Raw genomic sequence first — 20,788 nt, forward strand, 5'->3', positions numbered from 1 at the left:
CTGATTATGGAATTCAGGGACAAGATCTAGGCTGGAGATAAAAATACTCATTGTGTTTCTGCCACACTGGCCTTCTTTCTGTCCTTTGAACCAATGGATTTTATTGTTCCCTGCCTAGGACAGTCTTCCACATATCTTTTAATAGCTGGCTTCATCCCCTCATTCAGGTTTTATTCAAATGATACCTCTACAGGGAGATTTAATACACAAACACACACTCCCACTACCATCCTGGTAAACATTACAGTTTTATATTCTTCAGAGCACATATCATTACCTGATATTATCTTATTTAATTTTAATATCTGCCTACCTCTGAGCTTACTAAAGTAAGCTCCAGGAAGGCAGAGACAATGTCTTTCTTGTTTTCTGCTGTATCCTCTGTGCTTGGAACAGTGCCTGGCACCAAATAGGTCCCAGATTACTCACTGAATAAATGGAGTGAACGATAAGCCAATTTAAATGTCACCTTTCTTGACTAAACCCAGAAGGTTAGCTACTTTCATTCAGGGCTTCATATATAGACACCCACATCTCTGTCCCCGCAGACACCCATACATATATATATGGTCTGTTATAGCACTTACTTCGTCGTCTTCCAGTTATTTCTTTGTGTGTTTATAACTCCAGTAGGCCAAGAACTAAGGGCAAAGACCACATTTTTCTCATATCTGTGGAACACATGCCCTGTGCACTGGGGATAAAAGGGTGAGGAGAGACCTAGTCCTGCCCTTAGGAGACAGATGTTTAAACAGCACAAGAAGCAGGACAAAAACTGTGACAGGTGAAGTGCACATCCCAGGGGAATACACAATAAAGGAGCTGAGCCTAGGGTACAGGGAAGGCCTGGTGGGAAAGTGACCCTTGAACTGATAGTTGAAGGGGCTGGAGTGGGGAGAAGAGGACATGCCAGGTGAAGGAGCGGTAAGTGCAAAAGACTTGGAGCAAGAGGCAATGACTGATCCCAGGAACTGAGGGACATAATCTTGGGACAGGTCACGGGTCATGGAGGCCTCTGTTGCTGTGTTGAGGAGTCTGGACATCCACGGAACAGTGGACAGCCAGTGAATTTTTTTTATTTTGTTTTGCAGTACTAGGGAATCAAACCCAGAGACTTCACACTGAGCTACATTCACAGCCCTTTTTCTTTCTTTTTTTTTTTTTTGGTACCAGGGATCGAACTTGGGTCCTTGTGCTTTCGCAGCAGGCAGTGAAACCACTGAGCCAAATCCCCAGCCCTCACAGCCCTTTTTGAGACAGGGTCTCATTAAGTTGCCCAGATGGAACTCTGATTTGGGATCCTCCTGCCTCAGCCTCCCAAGCCAATACAGCATTGTAAACAGAATGGCAACATACTCAGTTTTGTTTTTTTTAATTTTTATTTATATTTTTTTGGTTCAGTTTTGGTTTTGAAGGCTTACTCTGGCTGGAGTCTAGCAAATGACTGAGAGATCAGTTAGGTATTGCAGTAACCCAGGTGAGAAATAAAGGTGGCCTGGTGTTGATGAAGTATGAATTTCTGGAGAGAGATACAGGGGTAAACCCAGCAGTATAAGAGAGAGGAGTCAAAGATAATTCCTGGGTAGATGGTGGTTCCTGTTACTGAGATGAGGTATAGTGGGAAGAGGAATAGATTTGACAAAGGAAAATGATGAGGAAGGACGTATGTCAAAGAGAAAAAGGGGAATGATATTAACTGCATCTAAACCTAGGAAGAGGATTGAAAACAGCTTGTGCATTATCATAGGGGTTATTTTAATAAAAACAAAGCATGCACATGGAAATAAAAAATTCAGATAGTAGGGAAGAGAATCATACAAAAAGCATAAATCCTTTACTTGAAGTTACCCCACCCAGCTCATTGGTTGGCCTTAATGACGGAGGTCCTTGGTAATCTTTTGCAAGAGCAACTTCGGTGGAGTGAACATAAGGTATTGAGGCAAGTGGGGAGGAAATGGGAATCTTTTAAGAAGTCTGGGTGTGAAGGGGAAGGAAAGGTCAGCACTGCTTAGAGGTGCTAGGGGGCTGGGGGACACTCTGTTGTTGATGTGTATTTTAAGATGGAATAGTCTAATACACAAATATTTAAGTGCCATATGGTGGACATAGCAGAGAAGAGAAGTATAGGAGAAAGAATGAGAAGAGAATATGAGCAGGGTTGAGACACAGAACATGGAAAGAGTTATTAACCTGAAGAGGAGGGCTCCAAAAAGAAATGGTGGTGCAGGGCTGGGGATTTAGCTCAATGGTTTCGCTGCCTGCTGTACAAGCGCAAGGACCCAAGTTCGATCCCTGGTAACAAAAAAAAAAAGATAAGGTGGTGCACTTGCTAGTGAGTCTGTAGCTTTTGGTGGCAAAAGTTGAAGCTGTTCTGATCTGGTTGCTTTTCATTATTAGTTTTTCTTTTCTTCTTTTTTTTTGGTGGTGGTAGGGTCCTGGGGATTTAAACCCAGGGCATTAAGCAACCTAGGCAAATGCTCTACTACTGAGCCACAACCCCAGCCCTGTGTGTGCGTGCGTGTGTGTGTGTGTGTGTGTGTGTGTGTGTGTGTGTGTGTTTGAAGAAATGCTAATGATGCAGTTAAAGCCCATCCTCTCATTTCTTCCCTCCCTTTCCTTTCCAGAAACAGCCACAACTGTTATCATTCTTGTTTGGTGCTTTTATTACTGACACATATATCATAGACAGTTTATATTGTTTTGTGTTTTAAAATTAAACATGGGTGGGAGTGTAGTTCAGTTGTAGAGCACTTGCCTAGCATGTGCAAAGCCCTGGGTTCAGTCTACAGCACTGTAATAAAGGAATGAAGGAAGGAAGGAACGAACATAATTATACATCAGTAGTATCACCTTCCTTTTTTATTAACCAATCTGTAGCAATGACACAGAGCTTTAGCTCTGTGATTAACATGGCTATATTGTGTTTCATTGCATACTTACACCCCTATTACAAAAGAGGTAAGGACTAGGGATTTAGCTCAGTCGTTCCGCTACCTGCCTTGAAAGCACAAGGTCCTGAGTTCGATACCTGGTACCAAAAAGAAAAAAAGAAACAGTTAAGTGCCAGGCGCGGTGGTGCACACCTGTAATCCCAGCACTCAGTAGGCTGAGGCAGGAGGACTGCAGTGGGTTCAAGGCCAGCCTGAGCTACATAGCAAGACCTTGTCTCAGAAAACAAAAAGAAAAGAAAAGACAAAAAGAAACAGTTAAGCACCACTGTATTCTCTGTACTCTGGGAGACTGAAGCAGAAGAATCATAAGTTCCAGTTCAGCCTGGGTAACTTAGTAACTTAGTGAGACTCGGTCTCAAAATCAACAACAAAAAGGGCTGTGGGGATGTAGCTCAGTGTGAAGGTTAAATCCCCAGTACAGGAAAAAAGAAGTTGAAATTTAACTCTAATGTTCTTATACACGATGCTACCATGTAGGTCTCACTGTAAATATGCAAGAGCTTTTTCAGGGAGTATAATCATTGGGTTACAGGAATGTGTGTTTTATTAGTAAGCTTGGTCTCTTGCTCATTTTTCAATGTCTTTTTCAGGCATATAAATGTTCATTTATTTTTATTTATTTAGTGACATAAAAATACGTAACACAAATGTTACCATCCTAACAGTCTAACTGTACAATTTAGTGTGACTAAATATAATCACATTGTTGAATCACCACTATTCCCAGAACTTTTCCCATCATTCAGTTACAAATGACAGCTAGGGATTTAGCTCAGTGGTTTCGCCGCCTGCTACAAATACAAATGATATACTCATTAAGCAGTAATTCCCAATTTCCCCCTCCCCCATCCTTGTTTTACTTTTTGCCTCTTCTAGGTAACGCATAAAAGTGAAATTATAAAATATTTGTCCTTTTTGGGTCTGATTTATAAGTGTATTGTTTTCAAGGTTCAACCATAGCATGGCATTGATATCAGTTTTATTTTTTATGGCTTAATTATATTCCATTCTATGTAAATCCCACTTTGTTTACCTATGAATGTATACTTGGGTTGTTTCCACCTTTGGGCTATTGTGAATAATGCTGCAGTGAGCACTGGCATGTAAGTATCTATTTGGGTCTGTTTTCAATTCTTTTGGGTCGATACCTAAGAGTGGAATATGACTTATTTGATATGGCATATTTTAATTGATTCATTTTCAGATGTTGAAACATCCTTATATCCTTGAGGTAAATCAAACATAAATCATGATGTTTTTAATATACTGTTACATTTGGATTGCTACTCTTTAGGTGAGGAATTTTGCATCTATATTTATAAGGGATATTGGTCTGTAGTTTCAGGGTTCTGTTTTTCATATTTTGGACTACAGTGAAAATTTATTTTAACATACAGTGTAAGGCTGGGACCTAGATGTACCTGTTTGACTAGTCTACACTTTCCTCCCTAAAGTATAGTGTGCCACCTTAGACATTTATAGCATTTTCTTCTTGGCTTCCATTTTGTTCCAATAGTCTGTCTATCCTTTGGTCAATACCACATTGTTTAAATTATTATAGTTTTCTAGTAAATCTGGGAATCTGATAGAATGTATTTCTCTTTGTTCTTCAAAACCATCTAGATTGCTGTAAAAAGTCCTTTTGGGGATTTTGATTAGAATTAGATTGAATTTTAGATTAACTTGGAGAGAATTAAAATGTTTTATGGAATTGAATCTTCACACACTATGAACATAATTTATTCCCATTCATTTAGTGTCTTCTACTTTAGTAAGGTTTTAATTTTCTCTTTAACACTCTTGTACATCATATGTGAGATTAGTCCTAGATATTTTATAGCTTTTGTGTCTTGGATCTATATGCAAATGTTTCAGACATATGAGTACCTTATAGTTTTTGATGCTATTGTAAATTTGGTCTTTTAAAAATTACATTTTCTGGTTGATTGTTGCTTGTATATGATCACACTGATTTTATGTATTGATCTTGTATGCAGAACTCTGCTGAACACTTTCACGTCTATTAGTTGCAGACTCTTGTGAATTTTCTCTGTTAATTTTCTCTGATAATCATGTTATCTACAAATAGGGACAATTTTGGTTTCTTCCCTTGTTCTTGGTACCAGGTATCGAACTCAGGACCTTGTGCTTGCGAGGCAGGCATGGTGCCACTGAGCTAAATCCCTGGCCCCAGTTTCTTCCTTTTTAAACTTTGTGCCTTTCATCTTTCCTGGACCTCTAGTATAATACAAGTGGTGGTGGTAGGCCTCCTTGAGTTGTTCCTCCTTTAATGCTACTGAAGTTTCACTGTTAGCATGATATTTTCCTGTAGGCTTTTTTTTGTCAGGGGGTAACTAGGGATTGAATCCAGGGTCTTCACACTGAGCCACATCCCCAGATGTTTTTTATTTTTTTATTTTGAGATAAAGTCTTACTAAATTGCCCAGTCTGGGCTCCCACTTGCAATCCTCTTGCCTCAGTTTTCAAGAGTGAGATTGCAGATGTTCAGTACCATGCCTGACTCCTGTAGACTCTTTGTAGATACTCTTTTTGTAGAATAAAGTTGCATTTTATTCCTACTTTGCTGAATATTTTCATCATAGATAGTTGTGGAATTTTACCACATGCTTCTTTTGTATCTAATGAGATGGTTGTGTCATCTTTAAATTTTTAAGTATAATGAATTAATTACTTTTCTAAGGTTTTTAAATCCTTGCATTTCTGTAATGATGCATGTTCATGATTTTTTTTGGTTCTTTTTCAAATAAATAAAAATTATAGGGTGGGGGATTTAGCTCAGTGGTGCCCATGCCTACATCGCAAGCTCAAGGTCCTGAGTTTGATCCCCAGTACCAAAAAAAAAAAAAAAATGCATAAAAATTGTACATATTTATGGGGTAACACATGGCGTTGGAGTATAGGTATACATTGTATATTGTGCGATCAGGGTAAACAGCTTGTCAAACACTTATCATTTCTTTATAGTGAAAACTGTCACTATAAAAACCATACTCTCTCTCTCTCTCTCTCTCTATATATACACACACATGTATATATATACACATGTGTATATATATACACACATACACACACACACATATATATATATATCACTCACACACACACACACACACACACACACATATATGGCGTGGTGGTACACCTGTAATCCTAGTATTTGAGTGGCTGAGGCAGGAGGACTGTAAAGTTAAGCCCAGTCTGGGCAGTTTAGTGAGAGCATGTTTCAAGATAAAAAAAATAAAAAACTCGGGCCGGGGAGTTAGCTCAGTGGTTTCGCTGCCTGCTGCCCAAGCCCAAGGACTGGAGTTCGATCCTGGTACCAAAAATAAATAAATAAATAAATAAATAAAATAAAAAGCTCTGGGGATGTAGCCAAGTATGAATTCAGGCCCTTGGTTCAATCTCATTACTGCAAAAACAAAAAAAAAGCTGGGCATGGTGACACACACCTGTAATTCCAGCTGCTGAGGAGACTGAGGCAGGAGGATCACAAGTTTGAGCCAGCCTAGGCAATTTAGCAAGGCCCCATCTCAAAATAAATAAAAAAGAGTGATGGGCCGGGGATTTAGCTCAGTGGCACTGTGCCTGCCTCACAAGCGCAAGGTCCTGAGTTCGATTCCTGGTACCAAAAATAAACAAATAAAACTAAAAAAGGGTGAGGATGTAACTCAGTGGTAGAGCTCCTGCCTAACATGAGCACGTCTCTAGGTCCAACCCCTAGTACCAAAAGTATGTGTGTGTATGAATATGTTTATACATGTCTTTATAAATGTATAAATTGTGTATGTACACAGTACATTATGATCTCTAGTCTCTCTACTGTCTAGCAGAACATCAGAGCTTGTCTCCTGTTTAATTAGCCTCCACCCTTCGTTCTCCACATTCTCTCCAGCCTCAATAATTACTGTTCTACTCTGAGTTTCTATGAGAACAACTTTTATAGATTCCACATTTGAGTAAGAGCATGATGTACTTGTCTTTCTGTGCCTGGCTTATTGCACTTAACATAATTACCTCTAGTAGCTGGGCATGGTGTTGAACACCTATAATCCCAGCACTCTGGGAGGCTGAGGCAGGAGGATCACAAGTTTAAGCCTTAGCCTAGGCAGTTTAGCAGTTTAGCAAGACCATGTCTCAAAAAGAAAGGCTGGGGCTATTCCACTAAAAAAAAATTTTTTTTACCTCCAGTTCCATCTATATTGTAGCAAATGACAGAATTTCATTCTTTTAATAGCTAATAGTATTCCATTGAGTCTGTGTGCCACAGTTTCTTCGTTCATCAGATGACAATACTTAGGTTGTTTCCATTTCTTGGCTCTTATGATGTACTGTAATGAACGTGGAAGTATAGCTGTCTCCTTGGCATACTGGTTTTATTTCCTTTAGATGTATAACCAGTAGTAGGATTGCTAAATCATATGGTAGTTCTGTGTTTAATTTGTTCTGTGGAGCCTATGTACTGTTTTCCATAATGTCTGTACAAGTTCATAGACCCACCACCAGTGTGCATAGGTACTGTTTTCTCTTTAACCTTGTCAGCACTTGTTATTTTGTGTCTTTTTGATAAAAGTCTTTTTTTTAACTGAAGTGAGATGACTTCCACTTGCATTTCCCTGATAATTAGTGATACCGAACATTTTGTATACTTGTTGTCCATTTGTCGTCATCCCCCACCACCACCACCAGGGATCAAACTCAGGACCTTGCGCTTGCCAAGTAGGCACGATGCCACTGAGCTACATCCCCGGCCCAATATTTTTCTCCTTGTTGTCCATTAGTATGTCTTCCTTTGAGAGATGTCTCTTTAAATGTATTGCCTATTTTTTAATTGGGTTGTTTGATTTGCCTTGAGTTGAGTTCCTTCTATATTCTGGAATTAACCCCTTGTCAAATGTATATCTTCTCCCACTCCATAAACTGTTTCTTCATTCTTGATTGTTTCCTTTGCCGTGCAGAAGCTTTTTGGTTTGAGGTCATGAAGTTTTGTTTTGTTTTGTTTTTTGGTACCAGGGATCGAACTCATGTCCTTGCACTTTCGAGCCAGGCAGCGGAACTACTGAGCTAAATCCCTGGCCCTATGAAGTATTTTTAATAGTTGCTATATTCAGTATCCTAATATTTTAATTGACTTTTATAGCTATTTTCATAAGTAAATTGGTCTATAATTTTCTTTTCTTGTGTTGTCCTTATCTTTTGGTACCAAGTTACATTAACTTTGTGAAATGCCTTGATTAGCTTGGGTTTTTTCCCCCCATTCTCTGGAACAGTTTGTTGTTTTGTTTTTTGTTGTTATTGTTTTGGTACCAGGGACCTTTCCGAGGCAGGCAGCGGAACCACTGAGCTAAATCCCCGGCCCTGTTTTGGTTTTTTGAGACAGGGTCTCTCTGTGTAGTTCAGGTTGACTGGCTTGTTTTGTTTTGTTTGGAGTATCTGGGATTGAATTAAGGGGCACTTTACCAAGGAGCTATATCCCCAGCTCTATCTCTGTCTGTCTGTCTGTCTGTCTATCTATCTATCTATTTCAGGCTGGCCTTGAACCTGCCCTGATCCTTCTACTTCAGCCTCCTGAGGCTGTGAGTATAGCAGTGTGCCACCACACCCAGCTGTTTTTTATTTTGAGAAAGTCTTTCTAAGTTGCCTAGGCTGGACACAAACTTGTAATCCTCTTCCCTCAGCCTCTTGTGTAGCTGGAATTACAGGCATGCACCACTGTACCCAACTGAGGTATTCTATTCTTTTATTTATTTATTTTTTGGTACCAGGGATTGAACTTGGGTCCTTGCACTTGCGCAGCGGGCGGGGAAACCACTGAGCTAAATCCCCAGCCCTCTATTCTTTTAAACTCCAGTTAAACTCTATAAAGCTGTCTCAGACCTACAATATACCACAAAACTATTGTAGGGATGATTTTTTTCTTCTTTTTTGGTGACGGGGATGGAACTCGGGACCTTTTGCGTTCAAGGCAAGTGGTAGAACCACTGAGCTAAATCCCCAGCCCTGTAGGGATGATTTTTACTACTTATATAATGTAGTTAATGATTATAAGACTTTAAGTTTGCTATATCATGAGGCTTCAATAAATTATAATTTCATAAACCTTTATTCAATTGCTTAAAGTTTCAAATGTATTAGTATAATATTTTCTTATTTTAATAATCTGTTTTTTATAGATATATCTGCTTTTTCATTCCTAATGTTGACTTTACCTTTTCTCTTTTTTGTTGATTTGTGTTGCCAGATACTTGCCTGCTTCACTAGTCCAAGAACCACATTTCAGTTTTGTTTATCCTCTCTGTGGTCTGTTTACTGTTTCATTAACATTGCCATCACTTATTATTTCTTTCCTTCTTTCTCTGTTTATTTTTTCCTCTTTCTAACTTCTTAGATTTTTTTAATGGTCAAAATATTCTATATTTAATTTTTAAAATAGGTATTACATCCATGTAGTTCAAATATTGAAATGCTTAAGAAAATATGAAGAGAAAAATCTCAACATAGCTTGTCTCTCATTATTGTGTTCCCATCCTCATAAGAAAGGTACCCATTGCTATTTTCATGTGTGTGTGTGTGTGTGTGTGTGTGTGTGTGTGTGTGTGTGGTGCTGGGGATTGAACCCAGAGCCTCATGCATGCTGAATTCATACTCTGCCATTGAGCTATAGCCCCAGCTCCCACTGCTAGTTTCTTTTTATATTCTCAGAGACTTTAAAAAGTTTACTTGTAAGCATATATCTTTGAGCTCTTTCTAAATAAATATATAAAAGCTTTCTTTCTTTGGTACTGTGGGTTTACTCTAGGGCCTTTGCACTGAGCTAGATCTCTAGTCCTTTTTTAAATTTTGTGGGTTTTTTCTTTTGTACCGGGGATCAAATTCAGGACCTTGCACTTAAGAGGCAGGCGGCAGAGCCGCTGAGCTAAATCCCTGGCTCTTTTTAAATTTTGAAATAGGGTCTTACTAAGTTGTCCAGGCTAGGCTCAAATTTGTGATCCTCCAGCTCAGTCTCCCAGAGGGCTGGGATTATAGACATGTGCTACCACATTGGGTTTATTTTAAAATAGTTTTATTAATACAGTAGTTCTGTAGTGAATAATCTATCTATAGAGTATATATAGATTAGTTTCTGGAAGTAGTAGACTTGTATAATTTTTATATGTATCACCAAATTACCCTGGTTAGATGTATTATTCTCCTTCCAGCAATGTGTGAGACTGCCAGTTTTTGTACAGCTATGACAACCTGGTATATTTTTAAACTTTTGGATTAAAAGATCACAGTCATCTGCTAGGATCAGATAAAGAATTATTTCCTAGTGGCTTTAATTTGCATTTCTTTTGAGAAAAGATGTGTAATACTACTGATTTAAGAGCCATTTGTCTCTTCTTTTGTTTTTTCTTTCAGCCATCTGTAGTCTTTACTCATTTTCCTAATAGTTTAATGATCTTTTTCTTCACAGCTTATAAGGGCTGGGGATTTAGCTCAGTGGTTCCGGTGCCTGCCATGCAAGTGCAAGGTCCCGAGTTCGATCCCAGATACCAAAACAAAAAAAACCCACACAACTTATGTAAGAACTCTTTATATATTAGATTCATCATCTTTTTGTCTGTATCGTTCTTTCTTTCTTTTTTTTTTTTTGTCTGTATTATTCTTGTAACTGCTTTGTTTTGTTTTGTGCTAGGGACTGAACCCGGGGCCTCTCACATGCTAAGCATCTACTCTGCTACTGAATTACACCCAGCTCCTACTCCTGTGCTTACATCACTAAATTCCAGGCTTTCTTCTTTCTTGATTATGCATTTAGGGCTATTTATTTCACTCTGGGTACTATTTTGGTTGCATCCTTCAAATTTTGATATGTAGTGTTTCATTTTTTACTATGATTTCTACCTTGCTTCATAGCTTATTCGAATCAGTCTTGTTGTATTTCTATTTTTTTGTTTTTTGGTACTGGGAACCAAACTCGGGTCCTTGTGCTTGTGAGGCAGGCGGCGGAATCACTGAACTAAATTCCCAGCCCTCTTGTTATATTTCTAAACAAATGTGTTTTGCTTTTTTTGCTTTTATATGATTGCTGTTAATTATTAACGTTGTGACATTGTGTGAATGATTCTTTGATGATTGTTGACTTTATCGTAAATTGTTTTTAATTTTTTAAAATTTTTTGTGTTTGAAGGCATGTTTTCTCTATTCAGTTCAAGACGCTAATCAGGTTCAAGTGCTGTGGCCTATGCCTATAGTCTCACCTGCTCCCAAGTCAGGAAGATGACTTGAGTCCAAGAGTTTTAGCAACATATAGCCTGGGCAACATATAGAGATCCCAATTGCAAAATAAACAAGACTGTAATCGTATTGTTCAAATTTTCTACTGATTTTATCTTGAGTTGGCCAAACATTATTGAAAGGGTTATATTAAAATTTCCACTATGGGGGCTGGGTATTTAGCTCAGCGGTTTCACCACCTGCTAAGCAAGTGCAAGGACCCGAGTTCGATCCCCGGTACCCCCCAAAAAATAAAAATAAAAATAAATTTCCACTATGATAGTGGGTTTGGCAATTTTATTTTTCTTTTGTATGTTCTGAGGCTATTTTAATTTGAATTAAATAATTTACGGGTTTTTGTACATTGACCAATTTTTCATTCTTGAGATGGACCTAACTTGGTCCTATATGTTGTCTACTCCTTTTGAAAATCCCAGGATTCAATTTGTTAATTTCCTAAAGGACTTTTGTACATATGCTCAGGAGAGATGCTGACCTGTAATTTTCCTTCTTCTTACTTTTCTTCTGATGTTTGTTAAAAAGGGCATACTAGGCTCAAAAGTACATTTTAAATGTTCTAACTTTTTATATATTCTGAAGACTATGTAAGATTGGAACTTTTTATTCTTTGAATGTTTGTTCAGATTCACCTGTATAGTCACCTTGGCCTAGGTTTTCCCTGTGGAAAGATTTTAAACTACTGATTCATTTTCTTTGGTGGTTTTAGGAATATTCCAAGTTTTCTATTTTTACGTGGGCCAGTTTTAATAACTTGTATTTTGGAATTTGTCCATTTCATCTGATTTTTCAGATTTCTTGTCATAGAGTTGTCCCTGATATCCTTCTATTATCTTTTTTTTTCTTTTTTTAGTTTTTTTTTTTTTTTTGGTACCGGGGATCGAACTTAGGTCCTTGCGCTTGCGCAGCAGGCTGAGAAACCACTGAGCTAAATCCCTGGTGCTCTATTATCTTTTTAATCCCTCCAGCATCTGTAATTAAATTCTTCTGACTTGTTTTTTTTTTTCTCCATCATTTGTCATTTGTCAGTCTCACCAGAGATTAGTTTTAGTCTCTTCAGAGAACCAACCTTTGGCTCTGTTGATCTTCTCTGTTTTATTTCTTTCCTATTTTATGAATTTCCACTCTGATCTTTATATTGCTTCCTCCTACTTTTTTTTGGTACTGGGGATCGAACTCAAGACCTTGTGCTTGTGAGGCAGGCAGTGGAACCACTGAGCTAAATCCCCGGCCCTCGTTTCCTTCTACTTTTTGCTTTTTTTGAGACAGGATCTCCCTATGTAGCCCAGACTGACCTTGAACTTGCTCTGATCCTCCTGCCTCAGCCTCCCAAGTGCTAGGATTACAGGCATGTGCCATCATGCCTGGTTTCCTTCTACTTTGTTATGCTTATTTTTGCTCTTCTCTATTTTAACTTTTTGAAATAAATACCTACCTCACTTATTTCCAGCTTGCTTTTTTCTAGTGTTATCTCTTATAGATTTCACCCCCAAGTACTACTTATATGTCTCTGACAAGTTGTTCATGGCTATTTTAAATTCCTTATCTGATTATTAAATAGGTTTTATTTTCTTATGATACCAAACACTGAAACTATAAAAAGATGCATAGTGAAAAATCTTCCTCCCAGACTTGTCTCCACCTGTTTATGTTCCATCCTGCTCTTGTCCCACAGTCAGTCCATGTCCTTAATTTTTTTGTATTTCCTTTCAACCTTTTTGTGTGTGTTTCTAAACAACTATGAATAATAATTGCTTTTTCTTTTGTCGCCTGCCCCAGAAGCACAAGGACCCGAGTTCGATCCCTGGTACCAAAAAAAATTGCTTTTTCCTTTATTTATACATAAGATGTAGTGTATTCCACACATCGCTCAATTCCTTGTTTTTATTTCCTTTGACAGTAATTCCTAGAGTTCTTTCTGTGGCAGTAGGACTAATGCTTCTTTGCTTTTACAGCTACAGACTCCATTGCATGTATGTTTCATCTTCTTGTCTCCACTAATGAACTGATTGAAATAGCCCTCCTCCCATCTTTTCTTATTACAAAAGATAAGTGCATAAAATATAGGTTTAAAGAGACAGAAATTCTGATTACCCTGATTTGATCATTACGTATTATTTACATGTATCAAACTATCACACTATACATTCTAAATGTGTGAAATTACTGTATCAGTAAAAAATTTTAACCAGACACACAGTGGGACATGCTGGCAGTCCCAGCACTTTGAGAATTTGAGGCAGGAGAATTCCAAGTTCTAGTCTCACTTGGACAATTTAGCAAGAGCCTGTCTCAAAATTTAAAAACTAACTAAATAAAGAACTGGATTCTAGCTCAGTGAGAAGGCCTGGACTTCTCAGTACTGACAGAAATGTAAGTTTGGGCCAGGGATTTAGCTCAGTGGTTTCGTCGCCTGCTGCGCAAGCACAAGGGCCTGAGTTCGATCCCCGGTACCAAAAAAAAAAAAAAAAAAAAAGTAAGTTTATTTTACATATAGGCAAGTGTAAACATATCTTAAGTATAATTTCTTTTTTTTCTTAAGTATAATTTCTGAGCGTAGGTTATATATAATTTAAAGCTTGTCTTTTTAAAAAAATTATTATATAAAATCAAGCTAAGGGGTGGGATCTAACTTAGTAGTAGAGTCCTTGCCTAGCATTTGTTACATGGCTTTGATCCCCAGCGCTAAAGAAAAAAAAGTAGGGGAAATCTATCTAGTCTGGCACTGAAGCACATATCTGTAGTCCCAGCTACTTAACAAGCTGAGGCAAGAGGATTGTTTGAGTCTAGGAGTTTGAGGACAGCCTGGGCAGCATAAGTTCCTTTCTCAAAAAGAAAAAAGTCAGGCATGGTGTCGCATGCCTGTAATCCCAACATACAGGAAGCTGAGGCAAGAGAATCAAAAGTTCGAGTGCAGCCAAGGCTACATAGTGAGTTCAAGGCCAGCCTGAACTACATAACGAGAACCTGTCTCAAAAAGCAACAACAACGACACTTACAAAAAGCTTTGTAAAAATTTCCCCCAGAAGTCTGGGGATGTGGCTCAGTAGTAGAGTGCTTGCCTAGGGTATGTAAGATTCTGGGATCAATCCACAATACTGTAGCATAAAAAGAGAATTAGAAACATATATACAACCAAAGATAATTGTATGGTTAGCCCCTGTATTATCACCTACCTTCAGCAAATATGACCAGGCTATTCCATCTATCTCCTTGTCTGCCTCCCACCAGATTATTTAGAAGTGAATCACAGACAACAGATTATTTCACCCCTAAATATTTCTGTATTCCTAAGAGCTCTTTTAAAATATAGCTAAATGCCATATCACACTAAAAAATTAACAATTTTATTTTTTAAAGGAGGGGAGTTTATTTTGGCTCATATTTTTAAAAAATGGAAAAAACCCTATTAATCCAGCCATGGTGGCACACACCTGTAATCCCAGCACTTTGTGAGCCTGAAGCAAGAGGATGGAAAGTTCAAGCCCAATCTGAGGAATTTAGTGATTTAGCAAGATCCTGTCTCAAAATGAAAAAAGGTCTAAGGATGTAGCTTAGTGGAAAGGCTCTGAATTCAATCCCTGCTATTACACACACACACAATTTCTTATAATCATCAAATATTCAGTATTTCTAACTTTCTCTGATATCTCATATCACACACACACACATACATATCTTCTTTGACCCAATCCACATAAAGTCTATGTGATACATTTGGTTGTCATGGCTCTTAAATCTCTAATCATGGATAGCCCCTTCATCTTTTCTTATTCCCCTGTAATTTATTTGTTGAAAAACAATGGGTTTTTTTTTTGTTGTTTTGGGGGGGGTTTTTGGTCCCAGGGATCGAACTTGGGTCCTTGTGCTTGCACAGGAGGCAGTGAAACCACTGAGCTAAATCCCCGGCCCTTTGTTTTTTTTGCTATTGTATTGGAGTTTTTTGTTTGTTTTTGGTTTTGGTACCAGGACCAGATCGGGTCATTGTGCTTGTGCAGCAGGCTACGAAACCACTGAGCTAAGTCCCTGGCCCTCTCGGTTATCTTCTGTTGATTTCTTGCTTAATTACATTGCAGTCAGAAAAATTATACCATTTAATTTGAGCCCTTTTAAATTTGTTATATGAGGAAAAGGGGGAAAAAATGATTGAAATGTGTTATGTACATGCACCAATTCCCCATGATGAATGTAATCATTATGTACTGTAAACATATTAATAAAATTTTTTAATCTAAAAAATAAAAAAATAGGGCCATGGATTTAGCTCAGTGGTTCTGCTGCCTGCTGCACAAGCGCAAGGACCTGAGTTCGATCCCTGGTACCAAAAAAAAAAAAACATAAAGAATAAAAAAATGCATTTTTTTTTACAAAAATAAATTTATTGGGAGCCGGGGATTTAGCTCAGTGGTTCTGGTGCCTGCCTTGCAAGCACAAGGTCCTGAGTTTGATCCCCGGTACCAAAAAAATAAATAAATAAAAAATAAATTTATTGTATGGTCCTATATACATCAGTTTCCGTGGATGATTCTTTGTGTTTAAAAAGAATGTGTAGTAAAATGTCAACTCCTGTGTAGTCTATGTATTTTAGGTCATGTTTGTTAATTGTCTTGCTCAAATCTTTTTAACCTTATTGGTTTCTTTCCTACTATAATTGTGGATTTGTGTATTATTCCTTAATAATTTTCCAGTTTATTCCTTCTTACACTGTCAGTTGTTGTACTTTGTATCTTTGGGCTATTTATTCATTTATTTAACAAATATTTATTAAGTGCTCCTCTGCCAGACACTGTTCTGGTTACTAGGGATATTTAAGTGACCAAAACAGACACAAATGCCTGATGTAAGTTAAGAGAGACAGACAGTAGCAAGATAAAAAATGCCGTGCAGTTTTAAAATCAACTTCCCTGAGTCAGGAGGCCAGCCTGGACCACATAGCAAGACCCTGTCTCAAAAAGCCAAAAAATAAAATTAAATAAATATTTTAAAATTTAAAAAAAAAATTTTTTTTTCCAGTACTGGGGAATGAACTCAGGACATTGTGCTTGCCAGCCAGGCGCAGTGCCACTAAGAATTTTTTTTTTAATGTTTAATTAAAAAAAAATGTATAATAAAATCAACTTCCTCACAAATTGAACCTTTTAACAGAGAAGTACTATTCTCTAGTAGTTTTTTAAAGTCTCTTATTTGATATCAAAATAGTTTAACAGCTTTCAATGTGTTACTCTTTATTGTAATTTTTCATCCCTTTACTTTTATCTTTTCTGTGTCCTTATGGGGATGTTTCCCTCAGTCTCCCACCCAGTCACCTTGCCCTATTCTTAGGTTTTAAATGTGTTCTCTAAACAGCATATTGTAGTTATTGTTTTAATTTTAACCAATTTGACAGTGTCCTTATGTGAAGTGTTACTCTAGCTTTTAACATTTGTAAATTTGAGTTTTTTGTGTGAACATGTTTTTGTTTCTCTTAGTATAGTATACACCAAACAGTAGAATTAGTCAATCATATAGTAGTTCCTTGTTTAATCTTTTGAGGAAGTGCTGAATTTTTGTATACAGTATAAGGTAGAGATCTACCTGCATTTTTTTTCCTTTTCTCACATTTTTTCTTTACCTTTTTTTCTTTCCCCTACCCCTTCCACTTCCCATGCACCTTTAGACCTTTTCTTCCTGTTACACAATATCAATTATACATTTTTTAAATTACATATCAAGATCTAGGAGACATTACCACAGATTTTACAGAATTTAAAAGGATATAGAAAGCATATTTCAAAAATCTGTTTTGAAATAAATTTGACAACTTCTAAGAAGTACCCTGGAAGACAAATTAATGAAACTAACTCTGGAGGAAACATAAAATTTGAATAGCACCTATTAAAGAAAGTATATTCCTAGCTTGAAAACCCACCTATATGACAACAGCAGGCTCATATACATTTTAACTGATAAATTATATCAAACAGTTAAAGCAGAAAAAAGAAGGAACACTTCTCCCCTCATTTTAGGAAATCAACATTGTGCTAATCCTAAAACTGGATAAAGATAATAGAAGAAAAAAGTATGAACATAGATAGAAATTTGTTTAACAAAACAAACTCTTAGAAGTCAGATCTGGCAGTATGTAGAAAGTGGTTTTGTTATAGGGATGGCAGTGTTGGTTCAGCATTGGAAGATCCACCCCCAAAAGTCATCGTTTTAACAGAGGAAAGGAAAAAGCCATATGGTCCTGTCACTAGTTGGAGAAAAAGTATTGGACTAAATTCTACAGCTGTTCATGGTAAAAGCTATCAGGAGACCAGAAGTAGAACAGAACTTTCTCAACAGATTAAAGACATGTACTCCATACTTCCAGCGAGAATGTCTTATATAAATGGAGAAGATACAATGCTTTCTCCTTAAGGTGGGGAACAAGGGCAGATATGCTTACTCTTTATCTGTCCATTAAACTTTGAAACCTAAGCCCCCCCAAAATAGTCTGGCAATAAAATGACACAATTAGGATAGGATTGGCAAGGTAGAAGCAAAATCTTTATATGTAGATGAAATGATCATCTACAAAGAAAATACTAAGAAATCTCTAGGAGCCCCTAAAACTTGTATTTGAATGTATCAGGATTAGAAAACACAAGCTATATATAAAAATTCAGGTCTGTGTATACTTGCTATAAATGAAGCATTGGATATTGAAATTTAAAAGTTATGTAGGAGTACAAAGGACCTAGAAAAGTTAAAAAAAAAACCAAACAGTGTTGGAAGACATTTAGTACCTAATTTTAAGACTTCTTCTAAAGCTACAGTAATCAAGGCAGTGTTAGTGTGAGGAAAGACATATAGATCATTTGAATAAAGTAGAGAATCTAGAAATAGAACCACACATATATGGTCCACTGAGTTTTGAAAGATTATTTAACATTAGCATTTTATAGAATATAAACTCAATTCAAGAGCCAAGGAAGAAATAGTGTTTTCAGCAAATGGCACTAGAACACCTGGTATCCATATATAAAAAATTAACCTCAACCCTTTATTTCCATACATGAAAATAACTTGAAGGGATCTATGAACCTAAATATGAAAGCCTAAAAGTATAAAACTTTACGAAGAAATTATAAGGGAAAATGTTTATGAATTCAGAGTAGGCAAGAACTACCTAGGATACAAAAGACATGATGTATAAAAGAAAAAAATTGATAAATGAGATTCCATCAAAATTTAGAACTTTAAATGACATCATTAAAATGAAAAGTAGTCCTTAAACAGACCATATTTACAATGCATATAACCTATGACCAGAATATATAAAGAATTCTTAGAGCTCAGTAATAGACAACCCAATTAAAAAGTAGACATAAGAAGATGATAAATAGCCAGTACACCACAAGGAATGGTGTGCAAGTCTAGAATCAGAAAAATACTAATCAGTACAATAACAAGATTGAATTATACACTCATTAAGGAGATGAAGTTAAAAGTTTTAAAAGCCTTGTCATGACTTTTTCTTTTTGTTGGAATTTCCCCCTTTGCGTTTAACTTGTTACGCTCAATGGATTCATTCTGCTGGGTTTCCTGGGGTTGTGATCCTTATTGTCTTTTCCTAGGGTATTGTCTAAAATTTTTTGGAGTGCTGGTTTGGTATTGATGAAGTTCCTGAGGTGCTCTTTATCATGGAAGTATCTTATTTCTCCATCAATTTTGAAAGATAGTTTTGCAGGGTACATCAATCTGGGTTGGAGGCTGTTTTCCTTTAGGGCTTGAAATCCATCACTCCAAGCTCTTCTTGCCTTGAGGGTTTGCATTGAGAAGTCTGCTGTGATTCTGATGGGTTTTCCTTTGTATGTGATTTGTTTCTTTTCTCTCACTGCTTGGAGAATTTTGTTCTTCTGTTGGATTTCTGGAATCCTAACTATTATATGCCTATGTGTAGATTTTTTTGATCAAGGCTAGCTGGTGTCCTATATGCCTCACTTATCTGTATGTCAAGTTCTTTTCCCCTCCTTGGGAAGTTTTCTGCCATCACTTCTGTGAACAGTTTTTTTTATGTCATCTGCATTCTCTCCTGTTTCTTCATTGACTCCAATCAGTCTTATGTTATTCTTCTTTGCATCGTCTAGCAGCTGCTGGATTGATCTCTTGTGTTCCTTTTCAATTTTAAAGCAATTTTTCTTTTCCTCCTCACTAATTGCAATCTTTTCTTCTGTATCTGAAATTCTATCCTCACATTGGTTCATTCTGCTGTGCAGACTTTCAGTGGAAATCTCTTTGCATCTGTTTTATGGATTCCATTTGTTTCCTGTGTTGGGATTCCATCATGTTCCTCAGATCCTCTATTATTTTATCTGTGTCCTCTCTAGATTTATTAATCATGTCTTGTACCATGAGCAAAATCTTTGCTGTTATCTGAGTAATTATTTCTGATTTCATTTTTCCCAGATCTTCTTTTGTTGCCTGTTCAGAGAGTCCAGGTGGTTGAGTATCAGAGTGTTCCATCTCGTTTCCCTTTGGGGTTGCTGTAGGTGATCCAGAAGTCTGTTTTTGAGGCTTGTTTACGTGTCTTCTCATTTCCATGGGGGGGGTGCTTCTGGTGCCCGTGAAGCTCAGCTTCTCTGCCCTAGGAGCCTGGGATGGCGGCAGGGGAGCTTCCTTCCGGGTGCTTGGACCAGCTCAGCTTCTCTGCCCTAGGAGCTTGGGATGGCGGCAGGGGAGCTTCCTTTTGGATGCTGGGACCGGCTCAATTTCTCTGCCCTAGGAGCCTGGGATGCTGGCAGGGGAGCTTCCTTCTGGGTGCTGGGACCGGCTCAGCTTCTCTGCCCTAGGAGCCTGGGATGGCGGCGGGGGAGCTCTTTTTTTTTTTTTGAGACAGGGTTTCCCCTTATGTAGTCTGGGCTGGTCCTGAACTCACTAGTCCAGGTTGATCTCAAACTTGTGGGGATCTTCCTGCCTCAGCCTCCTGAGTGCTGAAATTACACCACCTTCATTCTTTCACATGCAGATATCCACTTAACCCAACATCATTTACATAGATAAAAGATTGTTTCTAACTGGGGGAGGTGGCACATGCCTGTAATCTCAGCACTTGGAAGGCTGAGGCAGAAAGATCACCATGAGTTCAAGGCCAACCTGAACTACATAGTGAGACACTGTTTTAACAAAAACAAAAACAAACCAAAAAGCCCCCCCACCAAAATAAATTTGTTATTTGTTGTATGTTCTTATGAAAATTTCCAATGACATTTTTTTTTTTGGTACCGGGGATCGAGCTCAGGACCTTGCGAGGCAGGTGCCAGAACGACTGAGCTAAATCCCCAGCCCTTCAATGACTTTAGATGTTTCATTTTTTTAATTTTTTCACTAGAAGTGGATCAGTCATCCCTCTTGTGCTACTCCAGAAGTAGGACCTCTCTTTCATTTTTTTCTTTTTTGTTGCAGTGCTGAGGATCAAATCTAGGGTACTGTACATGCTATGCAAGCACTCTACCACTCTGCTGCATGCTCAGCCCTTTCTTTTAGTACGTATTTGGAAATTATAATGGTGCATTATCAAA

The 20,788-nt window shown here is 37.6% G+C and overlaps 1 protein-coding gene across 10 annotated transcripts in view; it reads left to right on the forward strand.

The window, feature by feature from the left end:
* The window catches only part of Os9 (OS9 endoplasmic reticulum lectin), a 109,107-nt gene that overhangs the window by 82,664 nt on the left and 5,655 nt on the right, over positions 1-20,788 (forward strand). The window lies entirely within an intron of this gene.

Source organism: Heterocephalus glaber, unplaced genomic scaffold (genome assembly GCF_053883595.1).
Source record: "Heterocephalus glaber isolate CG9 unplaced genomic scaffold, H.glaber_assembly_v1.0 deba00001569, whole genome shotgun sequence".
Lineage (NCBI taxonomy): Eukaryota > Metazoa > Chordata > Mammalia > Rodentia > Bathyergidae > Heterocephalus > Heterocephalus glaber.